Source organism: Arachis ipaensis, chromosome B1 (genome assembly GCF_059453495.1).
Source record: "Arachis ipaensis isolate K30076 ecotype BB chromosome B1, ASM5945349v1, whole genome shotgun sequence".
NCBI lineage: Eukaryota > Viridiplantae > Streptophyta > Magnoliopsida > Fabales > Fabaceae > Arachis > Arachis ipaensis.
In genome coordinates, this window is record NC_142436.1 from 94,323,352 (window position 1) to 94,339,678 (window position 16,327).

The following is a 16,327-nucleotide window of genomic DNA, read 5'->3' on the forward strand; positions in this document are numbered from 1 at the left end:
CTTCTTTTTTGGGATAACTTTTGTTCCCATCTTATTACTATTTTTATTTCATTTCATTTTTTTCTCTTTTCTATTTCTTTTTCTTTTTCTATGACAAATGCATACAGTTAAAGCAAATTGATACATAAATATGCACCCATTTTCCAAAATTTTTAATGAATATCCAAAATAAAATTTTTCTCTACCAATGCTTCTCAAAACTTCTCCCACACTTAAATGACATACACACCTCAACCTAAGCTAATCAAAGATGCAATTCAAGGTTATTCTTGGTTTTTCACTTAAGGTTAGTGATATGCTAACAATTAGAACAAAAGGGGATTAAAAAGCTCAAAATTGACTTACAAAGGTAGATATACGGGTTAGGCTATATGGATGAGTAAGTTTAGCTTCAAAAATGGTCTCAATCATGCTCAATGCATTCAAACATCAACTATTGGAAATAAAGAATCAAGCAAAACCAAGATCACAATCATAGAAGGAGCATAGCACACAATGAACAAAAATTGTGGTTAAAATATGTAACCACACAATATGGCTCAACAACTCACAAGGTTGTTTTGTTCTATCTCTCTTCTATGTTCCACCAAAATTCATTCAAGCAAGTTTAAAAAGGATTTTCCAAATCAATTCCCTAGAACGCCCTAAAAACAAAATTCTTGGAAATCTTTGGTGTTTTTCACCAAAATTATTTCCTATATGTATGTATGTTATGATGGATGCAATTTCAAAATATTTCCTAGTTCTTTTCCTAATTTTCAATATGTAAAAATCATTATGAACAATTAGGACAAAATTGAACTGGGCACTATACTATTCACATCATCCAATCACAACTTCTATCTATAGCATATATACCAAGTAAAAATGTAAAATGCAATAGTCAAAAGTACTCCAAATATCTACAAGAAACATAATAAAAGAAAACAAAAGTAAAGTGCAAAGTGTTTGGAAAGGAAAATTTATACCCCAAAATTGTGAATCCTCTCCCACACTTAAGCGTTGCACGATCCTCCGTGCATGAACACAATCCGGGTAGAATGACTCTAAAGCACTCCACCTTCAACTGGTGGATGTGCGGGCTCGGGCTGCTGAAAAATTGCCAAGTCTAATGCAGGATCGACATCTCCAAACTTGGCATCCTCTTCCTCTACCGGCTCCTTGCCTTTACGTCTCATCCTCAAAAAGAATGAATAGAGTATAATAAAAAATCATAAGGCAAGTGGCACAAAAAGGCAAAGTAGGAAGCAAACACAATATATACTTGGAGCTAATAGAAAACAAACAAGCACTTAATTGAGGAAGAGTGCATAGTAGTGTGGTATGATAAGATACAATGTGTGTATTCTAAATGTGCACACGGTTAGAACACACACATTTGCCAGGTAAAATGGCAACCACACAGAAAGATTTAGCATGATTTCCTCAGTTAACTGGCCTAAGATGCAAGCAATGGGTGAGCATCAATTAAAGACAAGCAAGCTTAGCCGATCCTAACAAGAGTGAATTGAATTTAAAAGATATTGGATATTGCAATTGTGCAAGTGAAAGCATAAGATTAATATAAAATAGCACAACAAGCAATAACCAATTCATTGATGAAAAGAAATATACTTATTCATCCTTAAGATTAATGAAATAATCACATATACAAGGTTCTTGTTGCAAAAAGTGACAAGCTTGATGAGAATCAAGTCAAGTCAACTCAAACAAAGGTAAAGCATTAAAAAAAAAAACAAAACCTTGTGATGTGATTATATTGATTTAAAAATCATGATGAACAAGAAATTCAATTCAATTCACTAAATTCAATATGCACTAGTTCAAATTTTCACCAAATAAGAGACAAATGTCAATTTTCATATCAATTTGGTATTAGTAACTCAAAAAAATAACAAGTACATTATTGAAAATTCAATCCAAAATATCATCATAATCATTCAAAAGTGCACAATTCGGGATTAGAATGTTAAACAAGAATATAGTCTAACACATATGGTAGCTACAACACATGCTTTAAACTAAAAGTTTATTCAGGCACTTTATCGAACACATGGCATGCAGTGCACATATTCAACAATTTTCAAGCTAAAATTCAAGTATCAACAACCCATAAATAAAAGATTGAACACTTGCACTCAACATCAACCAATTAAGTCATCTAAATCTACCTAGCTTACCAAAATTAAATAAAGAAAACGAACATTAAATAAGCAAATAAATAAAACAAAGAAGAGTAAAGAGAGAAGAAGAAGAAGAAGATAGAATAGGGAAAGAGAAGGAAGAAGGGGAGGGTGGTGGCGCGGTCTTGGCGGTGGTGGTGCTGGTGGCGGTAGTGTCGCTGGAAAAGGGGGCAACCTGGGTTGGGGCAGGAGGGGTGAAGAAAGAATGGGTTGGGATTGTCTGGCGCAACAGGGCATCTTTCTTGATTAATGCCTAGAACGGGACTTGTGCGTACGCACAAGGTAGTGTGTGTACGCGCACTGGCAAAAATTGGGGGTGTTCGTATGCACAGTTGTGTGCGAAAGCTCCCGGCATAAGGCGTGTCGAAGGGTGTGCGTGCACACAGGGCTGTGCGCAAGTACAGAAGGCTTCTTCTTCTTTTTTTACTCAAGAAAAAGGTGAGGTGTGCGTGTGGACAAAGGTGTGGGCACGCACAAAAGGAAAAAAAGGTAGGGTGCACACGCACAAAGGCATGCGATTGCTCCCAACAGAAGGGGTGTCAAGTGTTGTGTGTACGCACATAGCTGTGTGTACGCACAGAAAGTTTTTTTTTTCTCAAGAGTAAATGTGATGTATGTGTGCACACACATAAATGTGCGTACGCACAGATGAGAAAGAAGGGTAGGGTGCACACGCATAAGCTGGTGCGAGCACTGATAAATCCATATTTGATGATGATTTTTTGGTTAGAATTGAATGGATTTTCATCACATAAACTCACACTTATTCCCTTGAATAGCATGCTTTTGATCTCTCCTCCCAATTTGTGCTTGATCATGAAAATATGCTCTTTTATACTTAATTGAATTTATTTTATTCTATTTGCCTTCCATTCGATGCCTTGATATTGTTGGTGAGTGCTTTCAGGTATATAAGGTAGGAATGAATTGGATAAAATAGAAGAAGAGCATGCAAAGTGGAGGAAGCAAGAGAAATCAAAAGAGTGAGCTAAGAGATGTGTGCGTGCACACAGCTACTTGTGCGTACGCACAGCCTTCCAAGCAGAGCACGTAGAGTGCAGCGAGCGCGTCTGATAAACCACTATTTCATGGTTTATCTTGTGCTCAATTGAGTGGTTTTTATCAACACTTTACCCACTTATTCATACTATTTGCATGGTTTTACATTTGCCTTCCTAATTATGTGCTATGATTGAAAACATGCTTCTTTGATCTTATATTTGCTTATTATTAATCCTCTCTTATTACCATTAGATGCCTTGATATGTGTGTTAAGTGATTTCAGGGATTATAGGGCAGGAATGGCTTGGAGGATGGAAAAGAAGCATGCAAAAGTGGAAGGAATACAAGAAGTTGGAGAAATTGCTAAGCTGTCCAACCTGACCTCTTTGCACTCAAACGGCTATAACTTTAGCTACAGAGGTCCAAACGACGCGTTTCTAGTTGCGTTGGAAAGCTAACGTCCGGGGCTTCGATTTGATATATAATTTTCCTATAGTTGCCTCGACGCCAGGGGGCGCAAATGCGTGGGTCACGCGGACGCGTGACCTGGCCAACACCCAATCCGCGCGGCCGCATGGACGACGCGGCCGCGTAACCTTTCCGCGACCTGAACATAACAGAAATTGCAGGGGGCAATTTTTGATCTGCTTTTGATCCAGTTTTCAGCCCAGAACACACAGATTAGAGGCTATAAAGTGGGGGAATGCATCCATTCATAAAAAAGGCTCTCATAATTCACTTTTCATGTTTTTAGATGTAGTTTTAGAGAGAGAGGTTCTCTCCTCTCTCTCTCTCGTAGGATTTAGGACTTCTCTTAGTTTTAGGAGTAACTCTCAATCCTAGGTTCTTTATTTTTATTTATTTTTCCAATTTAATTTATGAACTCTTCCAAGTTACATTTGATGTCTTTATTAGAGTTAATTGAGGTATTCCAGACTTATGATTGCTTTCTTTAATTTATTAAAAGTTCTCGATTTATTCAAATTACTTTTATTCAAGTAGAATTTCTCCCCTTTTGGCTTTGGTTAAATAATTGGTGACTCTTGAGTTATCAAACTCATTGTTGATTGAGAATTGGAATTCTTCAAGAATTAATTCATCCACTTAACTTACCTTCATAGTTAGAGGTTAATAAAGTGGGAGAAAAATCCAATTCTCATTATAATTGATAAGGATAACTGGGATAGGACCTCCAGTCTTCATACCTTGCCAAGAGTTTATTTTATTATTACTATTTTATTTTATTCTTTTTGTGCAACATACTGCTTCCTTACTTCCAAAACCCCCAATTTACAATCTTCATAACCAACAATAAGAACATACCTTCCTGCAATTCCTTGAGAAGGCGACCCGAGGTTTGAATACTCGGTTATCAATTTCAAAGTGGTTTGTTACTTGTGACAACCAAAACGTTTGTACGAAGGGATTTTTGTTGGTTTAGAGACTATATCTACAACGCGACTATTTTTATGACATTCTTTCCTAGCAAAAATCCTAACATCAGCGTCACACGTCCAGCCATGCATCGCCTAGTGTGCGTGCACACAGCGCTTGTGCATACGCACAGGCCGGGATTTCTCGCAAAGTGTGCGGACGCACACATCTGTGCATCCACACAGGTGTCCCCACATGACTTCATTAAAATAGCATGTGCCTCGTGATTTGGGGGCTTTGGAGGCCCTTTTTTGAAGTCTTTTAGCTCATATTGGAGGGCAGAATGAAGCCATAACATACCATATCATTTTAGTATAGTTTAGGAGTAGTGGTAGCAAGCTTTAGTTTAGTTTTTCTCTAAGTTTTTCATCATCTCTATTAGGGTTTATATTAGGATTTTACATTCAAGTGCCATTCCATTTTTGATCTTGGATTTTGCAAGCTTTCATTGTAAGTAGTCTCTTGTTATTACTCTTTATAGTTACATTGTCATTACTCTTTCTTCTAATTCAAGTTATAGTTCAATTTTGCTTCTATCTTGCAATTTAATTTTCTTGTTGATGAATTTGATGTTTGATGTTTATTACATGATTTCTTGTGTTATTCTTGTTGATTGAGATCAATTGTTGCTTTTAATTTCAAGCCTTTACTCATTTTTCTCATGTTTAAGCTTCTTGCCTACCAAGTGTTTGACAAAATGTCAAACATGATTTTAGGCTAAATTTTTGGTTCTTGGCTTGCGTAAAGTGAGTAATTGGGTTCCTAGAGTTGGAATGTCCAATATTTAGTTTCAATTCTTCCGTTGTTAATTGTTCTTGTTCCCACTAATGCTAATTTGTTGCTAAGGTAATTAGCAAGCAAGTTAGGATTTGTGGGTTAAGAACACTTATGCTCATTTAACTTACTTTCCGATGTGAGGGTTGATCAAGTGAGACTAATCCATCATAATTGTCATAGTTGTGGTTCCAACGAGGAAAGGACCCTTAGCTCACTCCAATCCAAGACTCTTTTTGATGCTTTCAATCTTTTATACCTTTATATGTTGATTTCTTTCATATTTTACTTGTTTAATATGAACAGAGAGTTTCGCAGGAGCAGCGCTGGAGGCGTGCCAATGGCACAAATCACCCCACGCAACCGCGTCGCTGACGCGACCGCGTCACTTGGGAATAATGGCTTCCCACGCGACTGCGTCACCCATGCGGCCGCGTGACCTGAAAATCGACGTCAACCGGGTGCATGGCCGAAAGTTGAGCTGGAGTTGGGCTGGAATCGTGCTGGAAGCCCAAGCCTCACCACGCGAACGCGTGCCCGACGCGTCCGCGTCATATCCCCATGATGGCCGACGCGATCGCGTCACCCACATTTTGGCAAAAATGCATTTAAACAGAGAGTTGTGCTGGTGCTAGGCTGCACTTGCGCTAGTAGCATAAACTGTGTCACGCGACCACGTGACAGACGCGACCGCGTCGATTAACTTAAAGTGCAAGTCATGCGACCGCGTGCCCCACGCGTCCGCGTCGCCTGCGCCGCACAACATATCCCAATTTGCCAATTATCGTATCTCTTCTTCCCCAATCCTAATTTTTCCTCCCTCCTTTCTTACTTACTTCTTCTTCCCTTCTTTCCCTTCTCATTCTTCTTATTTCTCTTTTTATTTTATTTTAATTTATTTGCATACTTTCATTCATTGCATTATTTTCATTGGTGTTAGAAATTTATTTGGGTCATTATTTTTATATATTTTTGTGGATTATTAAAATAGTTTGGCAATTATATATTACTTTTTAAAGGGTTGCTTGCATGTTCAATTTAATACTTTCAATAGCTTATTTACCATGCATGCTATGTGTTTGTGAAAACACCCGTATGGCATTGTGCAATATTTTTCAGTATCTTTTATCCTACTACTCTGAATGCCTGCTTTTCACAAAACCCTTTTTCATATCATATTCATTCAATATAATTGTCATTACAAACATGTTGTTAGTTTGAAAGACTTGGTAATCTAAATTGGACATTGAATGCTTGATCTATGCTACTCATGCCTTTGCCTGCATGCCAATAAACACCTTGCATTCAATTGTTATCATATGCACTAGCTATTTTCCATTGCTGACTTTTCACATGTACTCATGAGCGTGTGTTAACGTCATTCTTCTTTATTGTGCATTGATTACCACCTTTCCCGCTCTCTTCCTTGCTCTAACCCTTAGCTTTAAAAGTCACTTTCTTTTTCCCTTTTCAGGATGGCCACCAAGAAGGGTAAAGAGAAAGCTACTCCTAAACTACCGGCAAGAAAAGGAACAAAAAAAGAGCCCCAACTGAGGAACCACAACCCCCGTCCACTTGCAAATCTCAACATGCACCGAGGACGGTGCAATCTTTAAGTGTGGGGAGGTCGATACCGATCTCCGTGGGTTAGTACCTTCCTATCTAAAACACCAATATTTAAATTTTCTTTGTAGTTAGTTGTTGCATTTGCATGTTTGTTTGATTTTTGTGCATATTTTACCACTTGGTTAAAGTAATATTTTCTTTTTCAAGAAACCTTTTAGAGAATTTCACTAATTTGAATAAAACTTAATTTTACACTTGTTTGAAGAGATATTATACTGGAACATGGTTTAGAGCTCGAACACACAAAACCTGTAAGATTTTGAGCCTATTTGAATTGGTTGCATTTTTCAACCAATATTTTATTTTTGTTGTGTGTTTTTTCTCTCTAAAATTGTGTTCTTTGTCTTACTTAATTCTATATTTCTATTATTTAATGTATGCATGCACTTATATGATTGAGGCCCTTATTTCACTAAGCTTACATACCCATATGGTCTTACCTTTAATTATCCTTTGCAAACCAATGTTGAGCCTATTATACCCCTTTGTTCTTTATTTTAGCTCATCACTAACTCTAAGCAGAAAAACAATAATGTCCTTAATTTGAATCCTTGGTTAGCTTAGACTAGTGAGAGTACTCATGAATTAAGTGTGGGGAAAAGTGGGTTTGGAAACATTTGGTTTGAGAATTGAGTATGTTAGAATTTTCTGAAAATGTGAAAGAATGTTGAGAATATGTTCATGCATTCAATAATTTAATCATATGCATTGAAAAAAAAAAAGAAAAGAAGAAAAATAAAGGAGAAAAAGAAAAGAAAAAGAGCAAATAATAAAAGGGGACAAAATGCCCCAAAGTAAGTGGTGAAAGCAATGCATATGAGTTGTACTTGAAATTAGAATGCATGAATATATGGAAAACATGGTTAATGGATAGTTAGATGTTGTATTATGATTACATGGATTGTTTAAGTTAGGTGGAAAGTTTAAGTTAATTAAGGATTCAGATTTTAGTCCACTTGGCCAAATACAATCCTACCTTGACCCTAACCCCATTACAACCCTTAAAAGACCTCTTGATATGTGTATCTGTGCATTAAATTTATGTTGATTGTTAGATGAAGAGCAAGCCTTAGAAAGCAAGGTTAGTAGAGAATTGAGAGATCGAACCTTAAACACCTGAGTGATTAGAGTGTATACACTACTAGTAAGGGTTTGATGCTCAATTCCTTGTTCCCTGCTTTCATGAGCTATTTTCTTCTTCCAAGTCTATTTGTACTTCATTTTCATGATTTGAATTAGTGAAATCCAGTTCATATTTCTTCTTGACAGATTTGTTTACTTTTAACCAAGTAGGTAGAAACATTTTTTGCATGTAGTTGCATTCATATAGATAGGTTGCATTTCATGCTTTCTACCATTCCTCTTCATTTCTTTATAGTTTCTCTTTAGCTTAGCATGAGGACATGCTAATGTTTAAGTGTGGGGAGGTTGATAAACCACTATTTCATGATTTATCTTGTGCTCAATTGAGTGGTTTTTATCAACACTTTACCCACTTATTCATACTATTTGCATGGTTTTACATTTGCCTTCCAAATTATGTGCTATGATTGAAAACATGCTTCTTTGATCTTATATTTGCTTATTATTAATCCTCTCTTATTACCATTAGATGCCTTAATATGTGTGTTAAGTGATTTAAGAGATTATAGGGCAGGAATGACTTGGAGGATGGAAAAGAAGCATGCAAAAGTGGAAGGAATACAAGAAGTTGGAGAAATTGCTAAGCTGTCCAGCCTGACCTCTTTGCACTCAAACAGCTATAACTTTAGCTACAGAGGTCCAAATAATGCGGTTCCAGTTGTGTTGGAAAGCTAACGTCCGGGGCTTCGATTTGATATATAATTTGCTATAGTTGCCTCGACGCCAAAAGACGTTAATGCGTGGGTCACGCGGACGCGTGACCTGGCCAACACCCAATCCGCGCGGCCGCATGGACGACACGGCCGCGTCACCTTTCCGCGACCTAAACGTAACAGAAATTGTAGGGGGCTATTTTTGGGCTGCTTTTGATCCAGTTTTCAGCCCAGAACATACAGATTAGAGGCTATAAAGTGGGGGAATGCATCCATTCATAAAAAAGGCTCTCATAATTCACTTTTCATGATTTTAGATGTAGTTTTAGAGAGAGAGGTTCTCTCCTCTCTCTCTCGTAGGATTTAGGACTTCTCTTAGTTTTAGGAGTAACTCTCAATCCCAGGTTCTTTATTTTTATTTGTTTTTCCAATTTAATTTATGAACTCTTCTATGTTACATTTGATGTCTTTATTAGAGTTAATTGAGGTATTCCAGACTTATGATTGCTTTCTTTAATTTATTAAAAGTTCTCGATTTATTCAAATTATTTTCATTCAAGTAGAATTTCTCCCCTTTTGGCTTTGGTTAAATAATTGGTGACTCTTGAGTTATCAAACTCATTGTTGATTGAGAATTGGAATTCTTCAAGAATTAATTCATCCACTTAACTTACCTTCATAGTTAGAGGTTAATAAAGTTGGAGAAAAATCCAATTCTCATTACAATTGATAAGGATAACTGGGATAGGACCTCTAGTCTTCATACCTTGCCAAGAGTTTATTTTATTATTACTATTTTATTTTATTCTTTTTGTGCAACATACTGCTTCCTTACTTCCAAAACCCCCAATTTACAATCTTCATAACCAACAATAAGAACATACCTCCCTGCAATTCCTTGGGAAGACGACTGGTGCACGAAATTGTGATCTCCAGGCTCGAACAAATCCTGGTAATGGCTCCAGAGCTTGGTGCTCTGATCTTAATTCATAATTGTCACAACTTCGATACAACTAACCAGCAAGTGCACTGGGTCGTCCAAGTAATACCTTACGTGAGTAAGGGTCGAATCCCACGGAGATTGTTGGTATGAAGCAAGCTATGGTCACCTTGTAAATCTCAGTCAGGCAGATATAAAGTGATAATGGTGTTTTCGAATTTAATATAATAAAATAGGGATAGAGATACTTATGTAATTCATTGGTAGAAATTTCAGATAAGCGAATGGAGATGCTTTCGTTCCTCTAAACCTCTGCTTTCCTGCTATCTTCATCCAATCAGTCTTACACCTTTCCATGGCTGGCTTTATGCAAGGGCATCACCGTTGTCAGTGGCTACATCCCCTCCTCTCAGTGAATAATATGCTCACGCACCCTGTCACGGCACGGCTATTCATCTGTCGGTTCCCGATCATGCTGGAATAGGATTCACCCTCCTTTTGCGTCTGTCACTAACGCCCAACAATCGCGAGTTTGAAGCTCGTCACAGTCATTCAATCATTGAATCCTACTCAGAATACCACAGACAAGGTTTAGACCTTCCGGATTCTCTTGAATGCCGCCATCATTCTAGCTTACGCCACGAAGATTCTGGTTAGGAGATCTAAGAGATACTCATTCTAGCTTAATTCATGTAGAACAGAAGTGTTTGTCAGGCACGCGTTCATAAGGGAGAAGGATGATGAGTGTCACACATAATCATCACCTTCATCACGTTCTTGGGTGCGAATGGATATCTTAGAAGCGAAATAAGAAGAATTGAATAGAAAACAGTAGTACTTGCATTAATCCTTGAGGAACAGCAGAGCTCCACACCTTAATCTATGGAGTGCAGAAACTCTACCGTTGAAAATACATAAGTGAAAGGTCCAGGCATGGCCGAGATGGCCAGCCCCCTAAACGAGATCAATAGTCTCCTAAGATGAACAATGGAATAAAACTGAGACCAAAGATGCCTAATACAATAGTAAGAGGTCCTATTTATAATAAACTAGCTACTAGGGTTTACATGAGTAAGTAATTGATGCATAAATCCACTTCCGGGGCCCACTTGGTGTGTGTTTGGGCTGAGCTTAAGTGTTCCACGTGCAGAGGCCATTTGTGGAGTTGAACGCCAGTTTCTGTGCCAGTTTGGGCGTTCAACTCTGGTTTTGGATCCTTTTCTGGCGCTGGACGCTAGATTTGGGCAGAAGGCTGGCGTTGAACGCCAGTTTACGTCGTCAATTATTGGCCAAAGTATGGACTATTATATATTGCTGGAAAGCCCTGAATGTCTACTTTCCAACGCAATTGGAAGCGTGCCGATTCGAGTTCTGTAGCTCCAGAAAATCTACTTTGAGTGCAGGGAGGTCAGAATCCAACAGCATCAGCAGTCCTTTTTCAACCTCTGAATCTGATTTCTACTCAAGTCCCTCAATTTCAGCCAGAAAATACCTGAAATCACAGAAAAACACACAAACTCATAGTAAAGTCCAGAAATGTGAATTTAACATAAAAACTAATGAAAACATCCCTAAAAGTAACTAGATCCTACTAAAAACATACTAAAAACAATGCCAAAAAGCGTATAAATTATCCGCTCAACACAACACCAAACTTAAATTGTTGCTTGTCCCCAAGCAACTGAAAATCAAATAGGATAAAAAGAAGAGAATATACTATAAATTCCAAACTATCAATGAAACATAGCTCCAATCATATGAGCGGGACTTATAGCTTTTTGCCTCTTAAATAGTTTTGGCATCTCACTTTATCCATTGAGGTTCAGAATGATTGGCATCTATAGGAACTCAGAGTTTAGATAGTGTTATTGATTCTCCTAGTTCAGTATGATGATTCTTGAACACAGCTTCCTTATGAGTCTTGGCCGTGGCCCTAAGCACTTTGTTTTCCAGTATTACCACCGGATACATAAATGCCACAGACACATAATTGGGTGAACCTTTTCAGATTGTGACTCAGCTTTGCTAAAGTCCCCAATTAGAGGTGTCCAGGGTTCTTAAGCACACTCTTTTTTTGCTTTGGACCTTGACTTTAACCGCTCAGTCTCAAGTTTTCACTTGACACCTACACGCCACAAGCACATGGTTAGGGACAGCTTGGTTTAGCCGCTTAGACCAGGATTTTATTCCTTTAGGCCCTCCTATCCACTGATGCTCAAAGCCTTGGGATCCTTTTTATTTGCCCTTGCCTTTTGGTTTTAAGGGTTATTGGCTTTTTCTGCTTGCTTTTTCTTTTTCTTTCTCTCTTTTTTTTTTCTTTTTTTTTTCGCCTATTTTTTTTTCTGCAAGCTTTGTTCTTTGCTGCTTTTTCTTGCTTCAAGAATCATTTTTGTGATTTTTCAGATTATCAAATAACATGTCTCCTAGTCATCATTCTTTCAAGAGCCAACATATTTAACATTCTTAAACAACAACTTCAAAAGACATATGCACTGTTCAAGCATACATTCAGAAAATAAGAAGCATTGTCACCACATCAATATAATTAAGCTAAGTTCAAGGATAAATTCGAAACTCATGTACTTCTTGTTCTTTTGAATTAAAACATTTTTCATTTAAGAGAGGTGATGGATTCATAGGACATTTATAACTTTAAGACAAAGTTACTAACTATTAATGATCATGTAATGAAGACACAAACATAGATAAGCACATAACATAGAAAATGAAAAACAGAAAAAGTAAGAACAAGGAATGAGTCCACCTTAGTGATGTCCTTGAGCTCTTCTATGTCTCTTCCTTGCCTTGGCTGCTCCTCCTTCATTGCTTTTAGATCTTCTCTGATTTCATGAAGGATGATGGAGTGCTCTTGATGTTCCACCCTTAGTTGCTTCCAATAATTGTGTGGAAGAAAATGTATCCCCTGAGGTATCTCAGGGATCTCTTGATTTGCAGTCAAATGTTCTACCACTGAGCTATAGACCCTTGATGGAAGCTTTTGTCTTCCCTTTCCTCTTTCTAGAGGTTTCTCTGGCCTTAGGTGCCATCAATGGTTATGGAAAAAACAAAAAAGCTATGCTTTTACCACACCAAACTTAGAATGTTGCTCGCCCTCGAGCAAAAGAAGAAAGAATAGAAGAATAAGAAGAAGATATGGAGGAGATGGAGGGGAGTGTGTATTCGGCCATATGGGTGGGATTGGGTGGGAGAGAGATGTTGAATTTTGAAGGTAGTGGTTGTATGGATGTGAGTGGTAAATGGAAAGTAGAAGGGATGATCATGAATGGGAAGAGAGATGATGAGGTAGGTGGGGATCCTGTGGGGTCCACAGATCCTGAGATGATCCTGTGGGGTCCACAGATCCTGAGGTGTCAATGCATTTACATCCCTGCACCAATTTAGGCATGTAAAATGCCCTTGCACACAACTCTGGGCGTTCAGCGCCAGGTTGGTGCCCATTTTGGGCGTTCAACGCCCCTTTGCTGCCATTTCTGGCGTTGAACGCCAGAACCATGCTTGTTCTGGGCGTTCAGCGCCAGGATGCTCCCATTCTGGGCGTTCAGCGCCAGAACTATGCTCTGTTCTGGCGTTTGAACGCCAGACAGATGCTCCTCCAGGGTGTGATTTTTCTTCTGCTGTTTTTGATTCCGTTTTCAATTTTTCTATTTATTTTGTGACTCCACATGATCATGAACCTAAGAAAACATGAAAAACAATAAAAATAAGAATTAGATAAACATTGGGTTGCCTCCCAACAAGCGCTTCTTTAATGTCAATAGCTTGACAGTGGGCTCTCATGGAGCCTCACAGATGTGCAGAGCTTTGTGGAAACTCTCCAACACCAAACTTAGAGTTTGGATATGGGAGTTCAACACCAAACTTAGAGTTTGGTTGTGGCCTCCCAACACCAAACTTAGAGTTTGACTGTGGGGGCTCTGGTTGACTCTGCTTTGAGAGAAGCTTTTCAAGCTTCCTCTCCATGGTTGCAGAGGGAGATCCTTGAGTTTTGAATACAAGGGAGTTCTCATTCCATTGAAGGACTATTTCACCTCTGTCAACATCAATCACAGCTCTTGCTGTGGCCAGGAAAGGTCTTCTTAGGATGATGGATTCATCCTCTTCCTTTCCAGTATCCAGGACTATGAAATCAGTAGGTATGTAAAGGCCCTCAACCTTTACTAATACATCTTCTACTTGTCCATAAGCCTGTCTTCTTGAGCTGTCTGCCATCTCTAGTGAGATTTTAGCAGCTTGCACCCCATAGATTCCCAGTTTCTCTATTACAGAGAGGGGCATGAGGTTTATTCCTGAACCAAGGTCACACAGAGCCTTAAAGATCATGGTGCCTATGGTACAGGGTATTATGAACTTTCCAGGATCCTGTCTCTTCTGAGGCAATGTCAGTTGATCCAGATCACTTAGTTCATTGATGAACAAGGGAGGTTCAACTTCCCAAGCATCAATGCCAAATAACTTGGCATTCAGCTTCATGATTGCACCAAGAAACTTGGCAGTTTGCTCTTCAGTGACATCCTCATTCTCTTCAGAAGAGGAATACTCATCAGAGCTCATGAAGGGCATAAGGAGGTTCAATGGAATCTCTATGGTCTCTAGATGAGTCTCAGATTCCTTTGGTTCCTCAGAGGGAAGCTCCTTATTGATCACTGGACGTCCCAGGAGGTCTTCCTCCTTGGGATTCACGTCCTCTCCTCTCCTCACAGGTTCGGCCATGGCGCTTATGTCAATGGCCTTGCACTCTCCTTTTGGATTCTCTTCTGTATTGCTTGGGAGAGTACTAGGAGGGATTTCAGTGATCCTTTTACTCAGCTGGCCCACTTGTGCTTCCAGATTTCTAATGGAAGACCTTGTTTCATTCATGAAACTTACAGTGGCCTTAGATAGATCAGAGACTAGATTTGCTAAATTAGAAGCATTTTGTTCAGAGTTCTCTGTCTGTTGCTGAGTGGATGATGGAAAAGGTTTGCTATTGCTAAACCTGTTTCTTCCACCATTATTAAAGCCTTGTTGGGGCTTTTGATCCTTCCATGAGAAATTTGGATGATTTCTCCATGTTGAGTTATAGGTGTTTCCATAAGGTTCACCTAAGTAGTTCACCTCTGCTATTGCAGGGTTCTCAGGATCATAGGCTTCTTCTTCAGAAGATGCCTCTTGAGTACTGTTGGATGCAGCTTGCATTCCATACAGACTCTGAGAAATCATATTGACTTGCTGAGTCAATATTTTATTCTGAGCCAATATGGCATTCAGAGTATCAACCTCAAGAACTCCCTTCTTCATAGGCATCCCATTACTCACAGGATTTCTTTCAGAAGTGTACATGAACTGGTTATTAGCAACCATGTCAATGAGTTCTTGAGCTTCTGCAGGCGTTTTCTTTAGGTGAATGGATCCACCTGCAGAGGTATCCAATGACATCTTTGATAACTCAGACAGACCATCATAGAATATATCCAGGATGGTCCATTCTGAAAGCATGTCAGAAGGACACTTTTTGGTCAACTGTTTGTATCTTTCCCAAGCTTCATAGAGAGATTCACCTTCTTTCTGTCTGAAGGTTTGAACATCAGCTCTAAGCTTGCTCAGCTTTTGAGGAGGAAAGTACTTGGCTAAGAAAGCCGTGACCAGCTTATCCCAAGAGTTCAGGCTGTCTTTGGGTTGAGAATCCAACCATAATCTAGCTCTGTCTCTTACAGCAAAAGGAAAAAGCATGAGCCTGTAGACTTCAGGATCTACTCCATTAGTCTTAACAGTATCACATATCTGCAAGAATTCAGTTAAGAACTGAAAAGGATCTTCAGATGGAAGTCCATGAAACTTGTAGTTCTGCTGCATTAGAGAAACTAATTGAGGTTTCAGCTCAAAGTTGTTTGCTCCAATGGCAGGAATGGAGATGCTTCTTCCATGTAAACTGGAATTAGGTGCAGTAAAGTCACCAAGCATCTTCCTTATATTATTATTATTTTCGGCTGCCATCTTCTTTTCCTGTTCGAAAATTTCTGAAAGGTTATCTCTGGATTGTTGTATTTTAGCTTCTCTTAATTTTCTCTTCAGAGTCCTTTCAGGTTCTGGATCTTCTTCTACAAGAATGTTCTTATCCTTGCTCCTGCTCATATGACAAGGAAGAATGGACAGAAAAATAATAATAATAATAGAGATCCTTTATACCACAGTATAGGGATCCCTGTGTGAGTGGAAGAAGAGGGGGAGACAAAGAATGTAATATAATGGAAGAAACACAACTGTGAGGATGGAAGGAGGTGAAATGAGATGTTAGGATATGAATGAATAAATAGAATAGGATGGGGGAGGGATAATTTTCGAAAATTATTTTGAAAAGGAGTTAGTGATTTTTGAAAAATGGTTTTTGAAAAATGTTAGTAATTTTTTCGAAAATTTTTGAAATCAAAAATAAAAAATAAAAATAATTAGTTAATAAAAAAGAAATTTTTGAAAAAGAGGGGAGATATTTTCGAAAATTAGAGAGAGAGAGTTAGTTAGGTAGTTTTGAAAAAGTTAAGAAACCAACAAAAAGTTAGTTAGTTAGTTGAAAC

The 16,327-nt window shown here is 38.4% G+C and overlaps 1 non-coding gene across 1 annotated transcript; it reads left to right on the forward strand.

The window, feature by feature from the left end:
- The first annotated feature begins 15,245 nt into the window (after window positions 1-15,245).
- Window positions 15,246-15,353, forward strand: LOC148577521 (small nucleolar RNA R71). Its single transcript, XR_015904174.1, has one exon. It is a non-coding gene; the product is annotated as a small nucleolar RNA R71 (small nucleolar RNA).
- The last annotated feature ends 974 nt before the right edge of the window (window positions 15,354-16,327 follow it).